We start from the raw sequence: 19,001 nt of genomic DNA, 5'->3' as shown, positions 1-19,001 counted from the left end.
CCTTTGTTTGCCAAACAATAGTATAAATGCTGGAATATTATTATGGCTAGTGGACATTGTTGTGGTTAATGTTTATGGGGAGAGTACTGTGTGCTGCTGTGTTAAGTGCTTCACATGTATCATCTCATTTAATACAGCCATGCCTTGTTTTATTGTGCTTCACTTTATTGCACTTCATAGATGTGTTTCTTACAAATCGAAGGCAAGACCCTCCATCAACAAAAAGATTACATACAACTTGCTGTATTGCAATACTCACCTTATTGCGGTGATCTGGAACTGAGCCCACAATATTTCCAAAATACAGCTGTACTCAAAACAGTCTTATGAGGTGGGTACTATCATTTTCACCACTTTACCATGTCTAGGCTTCTTCTGGTGTCTGTATATCTACCTTGCAGAACTGTTATGAGGAATAAATGAGACTAGTGAACATATAGGGCCTAGCCACGGACATGCACATGATAGAAGCTTAACAGACAGTAATTCCTTTTCTTCAGTCCAGGAAGTGATTTCAGTAAGCACAAACCACATTATATGAGGATTCTGCTTGGTTTCTAACAGTCTTGAATTTCCTGATACTTCCCCTTCAAGGTGAATTATAATGACTATACTTGTCACATAGGAAAGTCTGATACTATTTATTTATGAGACTGGAATACCTTGTAACCAGCTACTTGCAAGGCCGAAGCCAAGAGACTGTTTATTACCAGACACTGGAAGACTTCTACGGTCACTCATTTAGGAAGTGAACAAGTACCAGCAACCCTGGAAACAGCAGGCTGTGTATTTTGGTCTAATATGTTTGCGATGTTTTAATACTCCATTGTTTGGGATGATAAAAATGCCATTTCATTTTACTACCTTTGCTCACCACCTTTATTGATTTTTTTAAAATAACGATTACCATGAAGATGTACGACTAACGGCCTGAATCCAAACTAGAAGAGGCAAGCAAGGCTTAACTTAGTTAATACATTAGTATAGTCCTTGGTGGTTGTACTTATTCTGGGTCACATTTTCTGCATATTATTTATACGCTCATTGGATGGATTCAGGCCACACATTTCCTCTTTGGCTGCAGCTAATAAATTAACTGGCAGTGGGATCAAGTCCTGGTCCTCAGTGGCAGCTGGGCCCTCCCTCCCTTGGAGCCTTTCTACAAGCCCTTCATTTATTGCTAATTGACTTCCTAATTCCCCACAGCAGCTGTTGTAACCCTTTCCCACTTTCTTCCGTCCCTTTAATCTTCTCCCTGCTCTCCACACTCCGAGCAGCAGGTGATGATGCATCTGTGATCAGTTCTCTTTCCCATCGCCTCTGGCATGGCAATTTCTGTCAAATAAAAATATTACGGTGTGTCCTCATCTACCTGATTCAGGGGATCTGACACTGTGAGATTTCTGGATCTTCCCCAAAGTCAAAACGACCATGAAAGATAAACATTTTGAATAGATTCAGGACATCGAGGCAGCCACGACAGCACAACTGAAGACACTCATGAAAGAGGACGTCCAGATCTGCTTCAGAAAGTGGCAAGAATGATGGGATGTGTTCGCAGTGAGGGGGAGCATTTTGAGGGGATTAACACAATGTGCCTTTTACTGTGATAATTTTTTTAATTTAAACATTCATTGTAGTTTTTGATCACACCTTGTATTTCTGATTATTTTTTTAGTAAAAATTTCTGCATGGAGGTTCCTGAATGCATATTTTAAGTATTTAGATCCCTATTTTTTTGCAAAATATAAACATTTTGGGAGAGTAGCCTCCTATTATCACTTCAATTTTAATCCCCATTCACTAAATTCCAAGCAGTCCTGCCCCTTCCAACCATCAGTGAATTGGCTCGGTAAAGGTTAAGGTCAATCAGTCACTATTCACAAGCCTTCTCAGGCCTTATTCTGCCTAATCTCTTTGCAGCAACTGCCACTTTCTTTCTCTTTTAAAAATGTTTTTTCCTTCTGTTTACCTGAGTCGTTCTGCCTCTCTGGTAACACATTTTCAGGCTCTTGCTTGATTCCTTGTCTTCTGCCTGATCTTTCCCTTATTTTCTACTCTACTCTACTCCCTTATTTTCTACCCCAGATTTTCAACTATTGAATTAATGGCAATGCCACATAGATCTCAGCATAAATCTGACCTGATTTTGGGTCTGCTGGCCTCTGCAGCTTCGCATCTCACCATTCTTCTCTGACTGCTTCTCCCTCTCCCTACTCTTTATGCGTTAGTAGTTCTGAACCACTTGTGTTTTCTCTGCCTTTGGTCATGCAGTGCTCTGTACTTGGAATTCCCTTCTGCCCTTCTTCACTTGATATGCTTTACTTACTCTTCACGATTCACCTCTTCTGGGAAGTTCCATGACAACCCTCCACTCCCACTCTTCTGCCTCTTTGTCCCTCGGCCTGGCTGGGTAGGGTGACCCTCCTCTATGCTCTCATGTTCATGCTTCTCTCCTTGTGCTGTGTGATGGTGGTCTGTCTCCTCCTCTAAGCTCTGAGCTCCTGGAGGGCAGGAATTGTGACTTTGAAGATTATACCCCCCCGAGTGTAGCATGGTGCTTGTCGTCTCATAGAGACTTGTTGTGTACATTTTCCATCCCTCGGTCAAATCATACTCTGATCTTCCTCTGGGAACCTGTCCACTGCCTTCCTCTTGAGCCATAGGTTTGGGTGGAACTGACCAATCCCACCCTAATCCTGCAAGGGTAGGTCCTTACTAGCCACATTACCCAATTACAGGAAATGATAAGAAGAAGAAAAAGGAAAAAAATAAAATAAATAAATAAATAAATAAATATAAATATATATATATATATATATATATATATATATATATATATATATATATAAAAGAAAAGCTTTCTTTCTGTTCTGTGCTAGCTATTAGAAGAGGTGTATTTCTCTTCAATTTAAGTTAGAATTGTTTATCCATTTTGCCAGCACGCAGGGGTGCCTGGAACTGCCTGAGAGCTGTGTGGGGAAGATGAAGTTAGTATCCTAGAAAGCAGAGTGAATCAGCCTCTGCATGTGCGTATGTATTATTATTTGATTTAACTAATCACGTGTGTTACGTTTCTCATGTCCCAGGTGCTGCTCTACATGCTTTATAAATATTAACTCATTTAATCATCATATCAATTTTATGAAGTAGGTACTATTATTATCCCTATTGTACGGCAGACAAAAGCAGTGCAGAGAATGGCTAAATAACTTGCCCGAGGTCACACAGCTCAGATGTGAGGATTTGAAGCTGTGCTTAGTCACCAATCTTATGCTGTCATTGTACAGTGGCACCAAAGAAGAGCAGGGCTTTCTCTCAAGTCAAACATCTATTCAATGCGATATCCTTTCTTCATTGTGTTTCAAATCCAGGTGACTGTGTATGTCCTGCACCTGGATGCAGAATGAGGAGTCACTCAGGCTTTCTTGCCCCCGGCTAATTAACACACAGCCTATGATCTTTGAGCAAGCTTTTTACATCAGAAAGCGAGATTTTTAAATGCTCCCTGCTCAGAAGCTACCATGTTTCCCTGAAAATAAGACCTAGCCAGACAATCAGCTCTAATGCATCTTTTTTTTTTTTTTTAAGATTTTATTGGGGAAAGGGAACAGGACTTTATTGGGGAACAGTGTGTACTTCTGGGCCTTTTTTTCCCAAGTGAAGTTGTTGTCCTTTCAATCTTAGTTGTGGAGGGTGCCGTTCAGCTTCAAGTTGTTGTCTTTTCAGTCTTAGTTGTGGAGGGCGCAGCTCAGCTACAGGTCCAGTTGCCGTTTTCTAGTTGCAGGGGGCAGAGCCCACCATCCCTTGCAGGACTCGAGGGATTGAACTGGGAACCTTGTGGTTGAGAGCTCACTGTCCCATGTGGGAATCGAACCAGCAGCCTTTGGAGTTAGGAGCATGGAGCTCTAACCGCCTGAGCCACCGGGCTGGCCTCTAATGCATCTTTTGGAGCAAAAATTAATATAAGACCTGGTATGTATTATATATTACATATTATATTATAGTATAGTATAGTATATTATAGTATATTATAGTATATTATAGTATATTATAGTATATTATAGTATATTATATTATAGACTTGGTCTTATAGTAAAATAAGATGCGGTCTTACATTAATTTCTGCTGCAAAAGACGCATTAAAGCTGATTGTCTAGCTAGGTCTTATTTTCGGGGAAACATGGTAGGCAGGAGTCTGTCTCTTCCTGTGGTTTATTGGATCATGGAATATGAGGGTTGAAAGGGGTCCTTAAAGATGATCCCCTCTCACCCTCTAAGTTACTGATGTGAAAACTGAGGCCCATGTAGAACTGTGTCTTGCTCAAAGTCAAAGAGAGAATTTGGGATGCACTAGGACTGGTCCTTTTCCCAGGATTCCCAGGTATGTTGGTATGTTTGCTGTACCGGCGGTTTATAGCCCTTTCCATTTGAGACTTTCTAGAACTCAGAATGTACCAGGCCAGGCTGAGAGAGTGTGGTGACAAGGTTTGGGTCCCGCACCACCAGAACTAGAAAGCAAAGGGCAAAGGTCAGCTCAGACACAGGCATAAGCAGGGCAGGGGCTCCAGTGCCTGACCCTCCCACCTCCCAGGAACCCCAGAGACCTTGGTGGGCATGTCAAGGTCACTTTTGACTCTTCATTTTTTGTGACGTTTCAGAGGTATTTGACAATGTTACCCATTCTGTCTTCCAAACTGTTTTTCCTCCATGACACCACAACCTCTTGGCTTTCTCCCTCTTCCTCTGGCTGTTCCTCCTCTGACCCCTCTTATGAGTTCTTTCTCCACCTGATGGCTGCTGTCCATCATGTACTCTCTCTTTTTCTCCCTTGCTGAGGGAGAAAAAGAGAGATAGATGTCATCTATCCCCGTGGTTTTAATGATTTACACGCTGCTATTTCTCAAATTCATATCTCCTGTCTCTCTCCAAATGTCAGTCCCATAACTTCATGTTACCTGCTAGGCAGCTCCACCTGGGTAACCTATGGGCATCTCAGTACCCACACAGACAAACCAGCTCATGTTGTCTCTCTACCTCCTGCCCTCCTATCCCAGGTCTGTTTTTCCTCGTGGTCTCTGTCTCAGTAAAGGTCCCCTCCTGCCCCCCAGCTCTGCAGTCTTGACACACTTGACTTTTCCTTCTCATCCCCACAGCCACCTGCCTGGTTTACGACCTCATCACATGGAGCAGCCTTGTAACTGTTCTCCCTGCTTCAGACTCATCCCACTTCAACCTGTTCTGCACATTGTAGCTCAAGTTAACTTTTTTTACATTTTCAAAAACTGCATTTTTAAATTATAAAATTGATACATATGTATAACAATTTCAAACAATATAATAGACTATAAAGTAAAACTGAAAGTCTCCCTTATCCCATATTTCCAACCTTAATGTAGGTAAACAGTTTGGTGTATTTCCTATCAGACTCTTTTCTATGCTTGACAAATAAATATTAACTGGGCATCTACTATTGACTATATGCCACTTTATTTTCTAGCAATCAGAACTGTCAGTTCTTTGCACATGCCAGCTCTAGATTCCCTCCTTGATTTTGCCGATGCTTTTTCCTCCACGCTTCCCTCACTATCCTTCCTCCAGCCAACACCTACTTTTTTTTTTTTAGACTCATGTCGTGTGTCAGCTCCTCCCCGACACCCCCAGATGCAGTGAGTGGTAGGTCCCCCTTTACCTCTTTCACTGCATTATCATGCTGCTGCAGTATTATGAGCTCTTTTGTGCTGCTTTCTCCCCCTAAGTTTGAGCTTCTTGAAGGGACTGTGCCTTATTCTCTGTAGTACCCCCCACACTTAGTATAGACCTGGCATGGTGTTCAGCTCCCATGACTGAGAGCTATGGCTCTTATTACTGCCTGAGTAATAAGATAGTGCAAGTGGGAGGGAGATGTTCCAAGTGGACAGGACCGTGAAGCTTCCACACAGTTCACAGGAGACAAGACAGGGGCCGAAGGATGAGAGGAAGGCTCCAAGCAAGAGTGGGGACGGGAGCCTGGTGGCGTCAAAGGAAGGAATTAATATTTACGAAGGCTTTATAAAGGATTTTCCCACTTAGCACCTTGCATGGATTATCTGGTTGAATCCTCTCAACAGAACCACCCCCATTTTGTAGGTGAGAAAACAGAGGATCGGGATGTAAAGTACCTTGCCCAAGATCACACGGAGTAGCAGAGCCGAGGTTCAAACCCAGCTCTGTATGAGTTCAGAGTCCAAGCTCTTACGCACTGTCCGGTTGGTGATCAGGTAGGTATGGTGTAGTCGGCACCTACCATTTCCCATAACCCTTCAGGGGTATCTGGAAAAGGCTTGTGTCCAGCAGCTGCTGAACAGAGACACCTAAAGTCCTTCAGCCTCTGGGGAGGTAGGGGGACAGACCCAGCGTCCTGATCAGACACCATGAGCCTTTTCCCTTCCATATTCCCTGAAAGGGGTGCTAAGGCTCTAGTTTATGCTAAAGGGAGTTAGTCTCCCAGGCTTTGGGGGAGGTCATCAAAGGCGTTGGGAAGTCTCATCCAGCCCAGCTTTCCAGGCCTGAGAGAGGCACTGATAGTAATAACAGCTACCTTTTATCCAGCTCATCTGTGTGTCAGAGGCCATCCATACACCCTGTCATTTAACAGTTGCATTTTAGAGACAGTAAAAAATTACCCTGAATCTCAGAGAGGTTGCCCATAACCACTGAAGAAGTTGGGATTTGAACTCAATCATTCCCAATTTACCTCACACCTGCTAAGCGGCCTAGGAAATACAAATTCCATTCCCGCCATCAGGGAGCTCACAATCCTTGTCATTGCCCGTCTCACTCTGTGCTCCAGGTGTCCTGAATACTAGCAGGTCCAGCATGCATGATGCTCTCTCCAGAGCTTCATATATGCTGTTTGCTCTGCCTGGAATGCCTTCCATGCCCCCTGTCCTCTGCTAACTCCTTTTCATTCTGTCTGGCCTCAGCTTGCATGTCACCTGGCTCTCTAAGGCTGGGGACCTCACACTTCTGTTGGGGAGAGGGCATTTGCTGGTTAGCTCGGTACTTCCATTTCCCCTCTTTCAGGAAGTTCTTGCACTCCCCAGTTGGGGAAATTTCACTCCCCCATAGTTAGCCTCGTGACTGACACCCCTCCCCCCAGTTCCAGGCATGGGTCTGATTGTTTAAGCCAATCAGCATGCCTGTCACTGTGATCCGTTTAGGGATGGGGGTATACTCAGAAACAATGAACCAAGGAGAAACTAAAGACTTTAAGAGTTACCATAATAGTCACCTTTTCTATAAGACTGAATGAGGAAGGGTGTGGGTATAGAGCCTGGCTATGAGCAACCTAGAATTTAATAGAGGAGAGGCTTCAAGGGTGACAGTCTGGAGAATACAGGCTAGGGGACCTAACCTCCATCTTTAAAAATAGGATCTTTGGTCCTACATATTTACTCTTTGTTTACTTTCAACTTTTTCAGAACCTTGGGCAAGAAAGAGGGATGCTATTCATGGAGGCTCCTTACAGCGCCCACATAATCTTTGCACACACACACACACACACACACACACACACAGAGTCACACAGTCTTGGGTCATTTAGTATAATAATACTCTTTGGATCATATTCACATACTTTTAATAAAAATTAACTAAAAATTTGCATTACAAAATATTTTCCTAGATATTTTATTTCTCTATGGCCTTTGTTTGTGGTAAAAAAAGTTATAAACATTTATGTAGTCAAATACACCTGTCATCTTGTTTAGAGCCTCCAAGTTTCCAGTCTTTGTTCGGAAGGTCTTCCCTATTCTAAGTTTATAGTGTAGTCTGCACAGTTTTCTTGCAATATTTTTTTCACTGTTTTACTCTTTACTTTTATTATTGTTTGTCCATTTGGAATTTTATTCATTTGCAGTTGTGTTCAGGGCACTGTGTTAATAGGAGTCAGTGCCACTGTTAGCAGCTGTAACAAACCTAAAAACCAATGGATTAAACAGAATAACATGTATTTCTCTTTTACATAAAAGAAGTCTATTGCAGGCCCTGCAGTTGCGATAGTCCTCAGGAACCTAGACTGTATTTAGCTCTACATTCTGCCATCCTTCAGAGGTGGCCCTCATCATTATGGTCCAAGATGAACTCCAGGCATCACATCCGCCTTCCCAGCAGGAGGAGGGAGGAAGGGGTAGATGAAACAAAGGGCACATCCAGGTATATCTGAAAGAAATTTCCCAGAAGCTGCCACACACTAACTCTACTCATCATATGGTCTATAACTGAGTTATAGGCTATGACTAGCCCCAAGGGATGCTGGGAAATATTTTTATTCAAGACAAAAATTCTAAAGATTATAAAGATTTTTATTCTACATCAAGATTCTAAGATGGTGATAGTAGACACGTTGGGATTAGCAACCAGCAGTCTCTGGGGCAGGCACATTTGTGGGGCAGTGGTGACATGTGATGTTCTTCTGTGGCTCTCTGCTGCCAGGGCAGAGAGAAGAAAAGAGAAGGTGAATGGCACAGCTGCAGAGGGTCGAGGGGCAGCAGAAGTATAGGGGTGCCAGGCATGGAGGGTATGGTAAGTGAGTAGTTTTTTGTTTCTTTTTTTCTTCCTCTCTGCCCCTACCCCCCAGCCCCCTAACTCTGGGCTGTGTTCTCAGTCTAGTTGTGGAGTATGCAGCTCACTGGCTTATGTTGATGTTACGGATATTGTGCTTTACCCGGCTGAGGCAGTCGGTCGCTGGCCTGGCCTTCAGCTGGCCAGTCACGACAGCTGCCGGGCACTCACACCAGCCCACGGCCACTCACGCCAGCCCACGCCAGCCCACAGCCGCTCATGCCAGCCACAGCAGCCCAGCTCTATGTCTAGCCGTTCTTCACAATCTTAGCTATATAGGGAGCAGCTCACTGGCTCATGTGGGAATCGAACCGGCCAGCTTGGTGTTAGGAGCACAGCTCTCCAACCACCTGAGCCACCCGGTAGCGCCTAAGTGAGCCGTTTGATCTTGATTAGAAAGGAGAGAAGTCTGTTTGGGGGATGATGGACCGGGACAAAGAAAGAGGAGGGATCAAGGAATTAGGGATCTCAGAGAGATTGAAAAACAGCTAGAGGGCTGGGAGGCAGTGTGAAATAATGGCATATTTGACGGTGACAAGATGAATAGTGTGGCCGTGGAAGTGGGTGATGGACGTGGAGAGAGGTCAGGGTGACACATGTAAGTAAGGTAAGGCATGGCATGGGAGGGTTCTGCCCCTGCACTCTGAGCTGTCCGGGAGGGTGGCAGGAGTAGGGAGACAGGAGAATACAGGGAAGCTGGGAAGCTGGACAGTGTAAGCCCCAAAGGAGTTACGTGGGAGGAAAGCTCCTCCGTCTTGAGGAACACAGGGGTTTGAGGACACTGACCCCCCCTTCTGGCTTCATCTGCTGACTCAGGTAGATACACAGGTGTGAGAGAACAAAAAGTCATCTTGAGGACAGCTGTAGCAGATGCCTGTGACGGGATGACCAGGTCTCAGAGAGGCAAGAAGAGGAGAGAGCCTTCTGTGAGGAAGTGAAGGATGAAGGGGATTGATTTGCTGTGGAAAGAGGGGTCCTGTGGGTGCAGAGGAAAGCTTTGCAGGGAAGTGGAGCCACTGGCGTTTAGGAGAAGAGGCACAGAACAGTCTCTGTGGGGTTGAGAAAGAGCGAGAGAACAAATGAGAAGGCTTACATTTGGACAGTGACTTACGCCTACAAGATGCAACATCTGGGCATAGAGGGTCCACACAGATCCCTGGGGTCAGGTTGTATTGGGGGACCCAAGCTGTGGCTCCAAGTGAGCTGGGCTGGTGCAGGGCTGCTGGCTATGGGCCAAGGCCAACCCAGGAATGGGCTCAGGGTGGCTAGGGGCCACACCAGGAATTTCCAAAGACCTAAATGTGGAGCAGTTACAAGCCAAAAAGTCTTTCCTTCCTTGGAAACCTCCCTTGCTTAGCTCCTCAGGTTTCCAGGATAAAGTCTGAGCCTAGAAACAACCATCGCTCACCCTGCGGCTAGAGACAATCCTGGCTGCCCAGCAATGCCAGCTATCATGCCCTCTAACAGCCATTTTGATTTGAAATCTTTTATGTTTGAGATGGACTTTTCTCTGTTGACAATGGGCTGGGTTTAGCCTATTCGTTAGGTGTGGAACTCCTGGCTTGTGGTAAATCCTGATTGGAAAACAATAGAAACACATTTCCTGGTAAATGTATATGGATATTGGTTGTTCCCCTCCCCACCACCAGCGCACACAGTAGAAGCAATTCGAAGCAATTTAGACATGCTCGGCATCTGGCCCTCGTAAAAGATCTTGAGTGAGTCATGATTTTGCACCAACAGAGAGGGCTTGTCTTGCTTGTGGAGAGAATTATATTTACCTCTCATTCTGCCTGTGACCCTCTCTATTGCTTTATGATGATCAGTCTGATTTGTATGCAAAGAGACTGGTGAGATAAGAATTTGGGGAAGGAGAGTAAGAAATGGAGGAGGACCCAGAAAAACTACATATTCAAGGCCAAACCACCAGTTTTGGAGAGAATGATCTGTTTTTGCTTGTAAGGAGCTGGGGGAGGGGGGGGGAAGGCAGTAGAAAGAGCCTTATCTTGTGAGTTAGGAGACGGCCTCTACTACTAGCTGCAGGCCACTCAATCTCTTGGCTCCTCAGTTTGCTCATTGGAGAAGTGGGACCAGTAATGGCTGCCCTATCAGGTGGAGAGAGGAAGGGAGAGCTCTTGCTTGGAGCACTGTTTGGTGCCAGTTGTGAAGTGAGCTTGTTAATGCCATCTCATTTAATGCCCAAGACAATCCATGGGGAACTGGCATCAAACCATTCTCAGCTGAAATAACTGAGACATGGATCGACTAAGTGGCTTATCCAAGGTCACAAAGCTTATCAGGGCTCAAATCCACATCTGTCTGGCTCCAAATCCTGTGTTTGTCCTATTACTGCATGCTGACATGAGGTCAGAGACACCTCCCAGTCTTCCCCTGGGGAAGGGAAAAGCCCAGGTGGCTTCCCTGCCCCAAGGCCAAGGTGTCCCTGTGCCCTTGGTCCCCACAGAAAGCCCAGCCAAGCCCACTTCTGTTTCCTCAGAGCCCTGCTCTCCGCTGAGAGAGCAGGTGGGTTGTTAATCTGATAAACGGCTTCCTGCTAAGGTGGGAGGGCGAACTAAAGAGCTGCTGAATTGCCCTCCAGAGTGGCAGGTGGGAGACTCCAGTGCTGTCACCCACGGAATCACTCTGGGACTATGATGTGAACGGGTGAGAGCTTTGGGGTCGGTCAGCCCTGGGTGGGAGTCCTGCCTCTGCCTTTTGCTCCATGTGATCTTAACTTGTCCAACGTTCAGGTTCCTTACCAGTAAAATGTGGAGAAAAATGCTCCTCTTAGTTGTTATGCATATTAAATGAGATAATGTGGGAAATGAGCCTAGCATCTTGTGTCATATGTACATTATGCACAACCAAGAAAAAGCAGCTGTGGTTTCCTTCGGGGGTGGGGGGGAAGGGGAAGGAACCTCCAGGGTAGCTATTTAGGCACTGAGTAGTTTTTGTGTCCCATCCCCTAAATCCACATCACAGTTGATCATTTATTCATTTGTTCAGAAAATGTGTTCTGAACATTCAATGTGTCAGCTTCTGGGGAAAAGCATGTATGAGACAGGCAGTGTCCTTGCCCTTGTGGAGCTCAGTTGGGTTGGAACCACGTGGTGGGGACGTGTCTGGTACAGTCACAGAGGGAGCAGGGGCTGGGAATCTAGGCCTGACTGCCCCAGGGGGTCTGTTAGAGAGTCTGGCATTTTAAAATCTAGGTCTTCTTTCCAGGTGTAACAGGGGTCTTATTATGGAAGTGTGGGGCACCCCCTTCCTTAGTGGAGACACGAAAGGCTGGCCTGCCAGACTGCTGAGGAAAGGAGGCAGTGCTCTGGGATGCGTGGTCTCCAAGGCCGTCCTGGGGGTGCTTCCCACCTGGTGCTGACAAAAAAACCACCACCTTTGATGGGGACAGACTGATGCCTCGAGCTCAGAGTTCACGGGATGACTTACTTGTTGTCTGAGGCATTTATAGAGTGTTAGGTGTTGCCATATCTGCCAGAGACGGTAAATGTAGCTCCCGGCCCACTGACTCATGGGTCACCTTGATACTGGACAGATCAGTGAGCTCTCCTGGGAGGCAGTAAAATGGGTGCCTGGGTCCAGGCATGGAACTTGGAGAAAGGGCTCATTGCCGGTCTGCTTGGTAGGAAGCCCAAGGTGTAGCTGAACTGGGGATTGGGTGGGGTGAGGCACAGAGTTCACCCTTCTGGGTTTTCCAAATCTTCCATGATCCAGCCCCTTCCCATCCCACTTTACCCTACTATCCTGCTTGTTCCTCAACAGCCAACACCGTCACCAAGCCAGCAGGCAGTTCCTTATGAGCCCCAAACACATGGGAGCTCACTCAGACATCACTGAGTTTGTTTGCAAATGGATCCCTACTGTTTTACTTTTTTAGCCATAATAGCTCATCTCTCAAACCCAGCTCTCATTCTGCCACCTCCAGAAAGCTTTTCCTAACTTCTATCAGCACCTTTCTCCTCTTGCATCTCCCCATTAATGTTCTCATTCATTCATTCATTCATTCATTCATTCATTCATTCATTCATTCATTCAAGGCATTGGCAAGTCTTACCTGTTCTATATGAAAACTACTTTGCAAATCCATCCATCTCTCTCCACCTCTACTGCTTCTACCCTAGTCACCTTTTGCTTAGATTATTAAATACTCTTGTAATGGGTCTTCTTGCTCTCACCCTGCCTCTCTCCAACCCCTCCATACTCTGTGGAGCATCCAGGGACCTTTTATAAAGATAAATGTTCTCCTGTCACTCCCCTGCTTACCAGCTTCCAGTAGCTTCCCAAACTCCTCACTACAGCCCATGACACTGTTATGTGGCACATGGGGGCTTTCTGAGCATCTTCTCATCCCATCATGCCTCTTGCTCATTTTGCTTCCGGCACCTCAGCCTTCTTTCTGTTCAGCCGAAAGGCCAAATTATTACCCTGCTCAAGGCCTTGGCCCTTGCTGGGCCTTCTGCCTGGAATGGTCTCTGTTCCTTGGTCTCTGTTCCATCCTTCTTATCATCAGCATTCTGTTCAGCTGTAACCTCCTCAGTGAGATCTTTCCTGAACACCTTAGCTAAAGAAGCTCCTGCCTTCCTCACGTCACGTTTTATCTCATTACACCATTTCCTTCCTATCATTAACATTTTCTGAATCTGTTTTCTTTGTATTGTCTGCTTTCCACTAGAGAGGAAGTGCCTCCAGAATAGAAATAGTATCTGCCTTGTTCACTGCTGTATCTTCAGAGTTTAGAATAGTGGTTATCATGTATGAAACCAAAAAATATCACTTAATAACTTATTATATGGGTATTAAATGTCTTCTATGTACGACGCACCAAAAATCAGTAATTACTATCATTGGTTAGAAACAGAAATGCCTATTCTTGAAACAAGGGTTCTCAAAGATGGTCCATGAGATTCTGGTTGTCTGTCAAGGGGTTTGCAAGTGGTTTGATGGTTTGAAAGGCAAAACGGATGGAACAGTTTTGTTCACATATACGTAACTAATTTAAAATGTAAGATTAACTAAGATTTCCAGAGAAATTCTATTACCATCTTAATAATTGTTTCATGAAATTCATTGCAAGGACTGTATTGGTAGGTTCATTATAGCTAATTTCAGTTATCAATTATAGATAATTTTGGATAATGTGTTCCACATCATGATAGTGTTAAAATTCTTAATTGTAAAAATCTACATTTTTATTGTTACTCTTGAGTTGCATTAAATCTCTCATGATTCCAAAGTAGTTCATTGAAAAGTAAAATTAATGATGAAGATAATATTATCAATAGTGCAATACAGAATAGTTCCATAAGTATAATACTGGATAGGGTTACAGTATGAATATACACCATCATCTGTATGAGGTAGGACCAAATAATCTATAAAAGTGTTGACTTAGCACAGTAGCTGTAAAAAAAGAAGCTGCAGTTTAAATAGGAAATACGGTGCTGAATGTTTGAAAATTGGGCTTTGTTGGGTTGTAATGGTCTTTAAGGGCCTTGTTTCTTGTGACATTTTGTTCAATATTGGTACAAAGCCATCAAATTTTGACACAATTTTCAAAAGAAGTATGGTTACCTCTCTGGTAAATCAAGTGATATTTTCCAGAGTAAGTATAGGAAACTGATTGATTTTGTCAGTAAAGATAGAAAAGAGACCAAAACTACAAAGGTATTATTCAGTATTGTACTTCTTAGAGCAAAATCACATACAAGTCACATTCTGAAGACACTTGAATTATCAGCTTAAACAACGTTAATGATAAGTGTTGGGCTTGGAGAGAAAGCAGAACAAGCTTTTGGCACCATTTTTAAAATTTTTAATCAAAAGATCCTGCTGAAAGTAAATAAAGAAAATAGATGTGGAACCTGAGTTACAGCTCAAGCCCATCGTCACTAGGTTGACTATAGTGTGACCTTGGGCAAGTCATTCAGCCTCTCTGTGCCTCAGTTACATCATTTGTTGGAAATTTACTTACCTCAGAAATGATTTACTTACCTCAGAAGGTTGTTGTTAGGATGAACTAATTTAACCTACGGAGAATACTTGGAAGAGTGCCTGGTAAAAGAAAGCGCTATGCAAGTGTTACTGTTATAATTATATACAAGCTTACTTGGAAATAAAACAAAATTGTGCTGAATCTTAAAAAAACGTTTTAACCTCTTATTGGTGGTCTCTATGTCTTTATGTCCCATGAAAGAAATAATCCTGTAAGGAATGTATCTTATTATTCTCTGTTTTCAATGAAAGAAGCTGAGGCTCAGAGAAGTTAACCACTTGCCCAGGATCAAGCAGCTAGGTATTGCCAAGTACCACAATGTTAGCATTTCATTGGGCCCATGTGACCACAACTCCCAGCCTTTTACTATTTTGCCTCCTGCTCACAGTTTATCAAATGTTTCATAAGCCCAAGCTGGACCATAAGCTCCTGTGGGGAGTGAGGAGGTGAGCGGGATGCGTCTCCCTCTCTCCATGCCTCCTAGAGAAACTGCACAGAGCACTACGGAAGGCATCCAGTGAGCGGTTCGGATGGGAAGGCCTGGGCCATGGAAAGTGCTCAGTAAATATTTGTTGAATGAATGAATAAGTGTGCACTTGTTCTGAAGCCCTGGGCAGATGTCAGGATGCTCCTCAGGAATGCAGGATGTGTGTGCGGGAGGAGCAGCTTCAGGGAGATGCCAAGAGCTCCACGCTGCCTACACTCCATGTTGCTTAGACTCTTAAAAACTCAGGCTGCCCTGTCAGGCCTGCCCATCCCCATCTTTCCCCCAGCCCAGCCCTCCTTCCAGGGCCTGGAGCTTGACAAGATGAAAACTGAGTGTGACTGCGTTTATTCATCCAGTAAATTCCATATATATTCTTGAAAAGTAATCCAGAAACCTTCACAGACCCTCCTACTCCCACCCCCAAAATGGCTTAGAAGCCTCCTTCCGTACATACATTTACTTCTCTCACCAACACGAGCAAGCTGGCATTCTTGGTGTGTGGCACTTTCTACAAAAGACTCAAGGCTAATCACAGAGAGGACAAAGTTGTGATGGGTGTGCTTGCTGGTTTTATTGAATAGAACCTCACAGAAGTGGTTTAGAAAGGTCTTCAGTAATAGCTTCCTCTCCCACTTAGTAAATATTCCTTCTCTGTCCTGGAGGCTTTCCTGAGAAACTCCTAATGAGATTGAGTTGTTTTCTAAAATGAAAAGCCAAGGGCTGCTCAGTGGCCTCATTGTTTTTCAACCTCTAACCAAGCCTGGAGGCTCCAGACAAAAAATTTCTGGGCCTTAAAACCAAGCTGTTCTGTGACTGAAACCAGAACCTCGTCCACAAGTTCAGCTCTCCCTGAGGCAGTGACCCTGGTTCTGCAACGGAAGTCAGTGGAGGTGGGGGAATCTCAGTTTCGCTCACCCAGACAGGGTGGCTGCCCTAACTCCAGGTGGGTTTTGATTGAAACAGTTGTGTTTTGAGCTCCCTCTCTGTCTTCATAACTCATTGGGCTTTTTTGTTGCCAGAGACCAGGAGTTTGAGACTTGGTTTCCAGCAGTTACTCTGCTAAGTGACTAAACTTGTGTTGGGTAAACATGTCTGGATCTTAGCTTGTGCTGGTTTAAAGTGAGGGATTTAGACTAGCTCAGTGATTACTGAATGTGGCTCTAAAATTCTGTTTTAATTTTTTTCTCCAAAGATAGAGAATACGTGAACAGGACAATGGGAAAAGGACAAGAAAAAGGTAAGGATGTGGGAGGGAGCGAGTTACCAGATCATAGGCTATGCTTCTCTGTATCGAAAATGAAGATAAAATGTATTATATATTAGTAGTACATTTTCTCTGAAAAGTCTTACAAACTATGACATGAAGTTGTATTAAGTTGCCAACTTCAAAAGAATAACATTTTAGTCCCTTACAGGGACACTGCCTTGGCTGTATGACCCTAGCAGGTAACGGGTCAGATGGGCATCCAGTGATCTGGCTTTTCCTGCTCATCTAACTAATAAAAGCTTTCACTGCTGCAACTTCATTTTATTGCTATCTGATTTCTGTCACAGGCCCTGTGAGCTTGGTTGGGTCAAGGGTCACCCAGAAAATAACCAGCTTCCACTTTCTTTAATTATGCAAACTAGAGCTAGGTGATTGAGATCTTGCCTTCAGTCTGCAAGACACAGGGAGTTTTGCAAGCCCTAGGGGAGTGCGGAATTTCCTGAAGATGTTGCAAGGTGGCTGTCTTTGTTCTGGTCATACAATATTCTCCTTGGGTTTGGTTATGACTGAAGAGGTGCTAGGAAGCAAACTGAAAACTAACACCTCGGAGTGGGCTTCTCTATTGGCCCCGGGGGTGAGGCCAGCTTATTGAGAAGGAAGGGCTTGGTGCTATTGCTTGTTCATCTAAAGCAGGGGTGTCCAAACTGCGGCCCACGGGCCCACTGCAGCCCGTGATCTATTTTTTATTGGCCCACAGCAAATCCCAAAAATATATTTAGTTTACTTAAATAAACCAGGTGAGGCAATACATACGTCACTTCGAGTGAGTGGCCCGGCTGTTTGTGTATTTTACCGCATATGGCCCTTGGTGAAAAACGTTGAAAAAAGTTTGGACACCCCTGATCTAAAGGTATTTTGATCCAATTCCACCTCTCAGTTCCTTTACTGGTAACTGGTTTTTGCTGAGGGAAGGACATGCAAAGGCTTGGAAATTGAGAGAGCAGATAGCTGGATGAGCGAGATTTTATACAAGTTCCTATTTTGGTAGTTTGATTTGGAAAAGGACACATGAATTCCCAAAGAAAACGAGCTTTATCGAGGAAGAAAAAATTCCATCCGTGTATTTCGTCAGCCGTCACACAGGCCATCCCTACACGGTCACCACCCCATACCTCTTAGCCGCCAGGTTGTGCTTCCAGAGGACAGGCCCCAGTGGCCAGTCCCAACCTCACTCAGGCCCCTCGGCACATTTCAGGTGGAAGTCACTCCTGCCCCCCCATCTCACCCTCAGCCTGGCAGAGGTGGGCTTCTAGACATCATTACTCTTTTTCTACCAGCACTTATAATGTGAGGCTATTAAACATTTTCAGACCTCAGAATGGCATCACTTTCCTCGGGTCTAGGTAAATCTGTTCCCTAAGGAGGAGAATCACCTTGGTTTTCAGACACGACTATAAGCACAAGGTGCTCAGTAATACCGTACAGACTCCACTAATATTAAGTCTAGCTGGGTTTTTAAGTGCTTGAGAACCTCATGGGAATGGAATTATTCAAAGGGCAATATTTAAAAGTCATTCTCTGAATAAAACAGTATATGAATTAGTTGTTCCTGAAGTATTTAAATAGAAAGTAAATTACAATGTTTACCTTTCGTAGTAAAAGCTATTCAGAATTCGTCTTCTTCCCTGAAAGAGCAATATTTTCGTTAAATATATCTTCCCATTCTTTGAAATGTGGAGTTCACAAGAAAACCTGGGTGTTATGCTTTCCTGCAGGCGACCTGTACTTCAGTACTGAAGAATGCCGCCCGGGGGTCAGGGGGTGGTGGTCTGGGGAGCAGACAGTGTAGGCTCTGAGTCAGCAGAGCACATGACTGAACTAGATTGAGCAGATACCCAAGACCTAGGGAAGCAAGGATCTTTCTCAAGAAAACTGAATTCATAGTTTTCATTTGTAGGGGAGTGTAGTCCCTTTCCCTCCTATTTGCTTGAAAATACATTACTGCTCCAGTAGTTCTAGTCCTTTCAGTCTGTGCCAAATCCTAGTTGACCCCATCTTCTTAATTATGTTCACATTGTTTTTCTCACTTTTCTCCAACTTCAGGCTTGTGTCTTAATAAGAATATACCCTGGATCTTACCTGCTTCTGGGCCTTTCCTCTTGAGGCCGCCCCTGCCTGGGCCATACCTCCCCCTTCCTATCTCCCTATCTCCACTTCATAACCCCCCACCCATCCTTCCACGCCATCACAAATGCCCCCTCCCATCACATCTAACCACCACAGCATATCCTATACCTCCTAGGTGATGTGAGCATATAATGTCTAAATCAGAATACTTTTGAAAGTAAAAGCTGGTAATTAATAATGATGCTGAGCTAACTGGTATAAACTAGGGACTGTCCCAAGCAAAACAGGATGGATTTTTTTTCAGGGCATTTACCCAGGTGTGCCTTCTTCCCATAGGCAGGCTGAGGTTCAGAGGTCATGACTGTCTTGTCTTTGCGCCCCTTCTCGTGTCCAGCCAGTATATTAAAACAAGCTTTTAATTTTGAAAAAAAACTTTAGATTTACAGAAAGTCGCAGATAGTTGAGTTCCTGTATAACTCTCACCCAATTTCCTCCACTGTTTGTTTTATATTTCCATGGTACATTTGTTAAAACTAAGAAACTGCACTGGTTTGTTACTATTAAAC

General features: G+C 44.3%; 1 protein-coding gene across 2 annotated transcripts in view; it reads right to left on the bottom strand.

The window, feature by feature from the left end:
- Positions 1-2,865: 2,865 nt before the first annotated feature.
- The window catches only part of RPAP2 (RNA polymerase II associated protein 2), a 95,299-nt gene continuing 79,163 nt past the window's right edge, over positions 2,866-19,001 (bottom strand). Inside the window, exons 13-15 of one of the 2 annotated variants that reach the window (XR_016018662.1) lie at positions 17,956-17,993; positions 4,681-14,673; positions 2,866-3,395 (exon numbers count right to left, since the gene is read on the bottom strand). The gene's annotated coding sequence lies outside the window, so the exon portion shown is untranslated. Of the gene's footprint in view, positions 14,674-17,955; positions 17,994-19,001 lie in introns of both variants that reach the window. The other variant, XM_074335131.2, reaches the window with a different exon arrangement.

The sequence above is a fragment of the Rhinolophus sinicus genome, chromosome 14 (genome assembly GCF_057876585.1).
Source record: "Rhinolophus sinicus isolate RSI-liver-muscle chromosome 14, RSI-T2T, whole genome shotgun sequence".
NCBI lineage: Eukaryota > Metazoa > Chordata > Mammalia > Chiroptera > Rhinolophidae > Rhinolophus > Rhinolophus sinicus.
The sequence above is the reverse complement of the archived record's forward strand: the minus strand, read 5'-3'. Positions and strand labels throughout refer to the sequence as shown.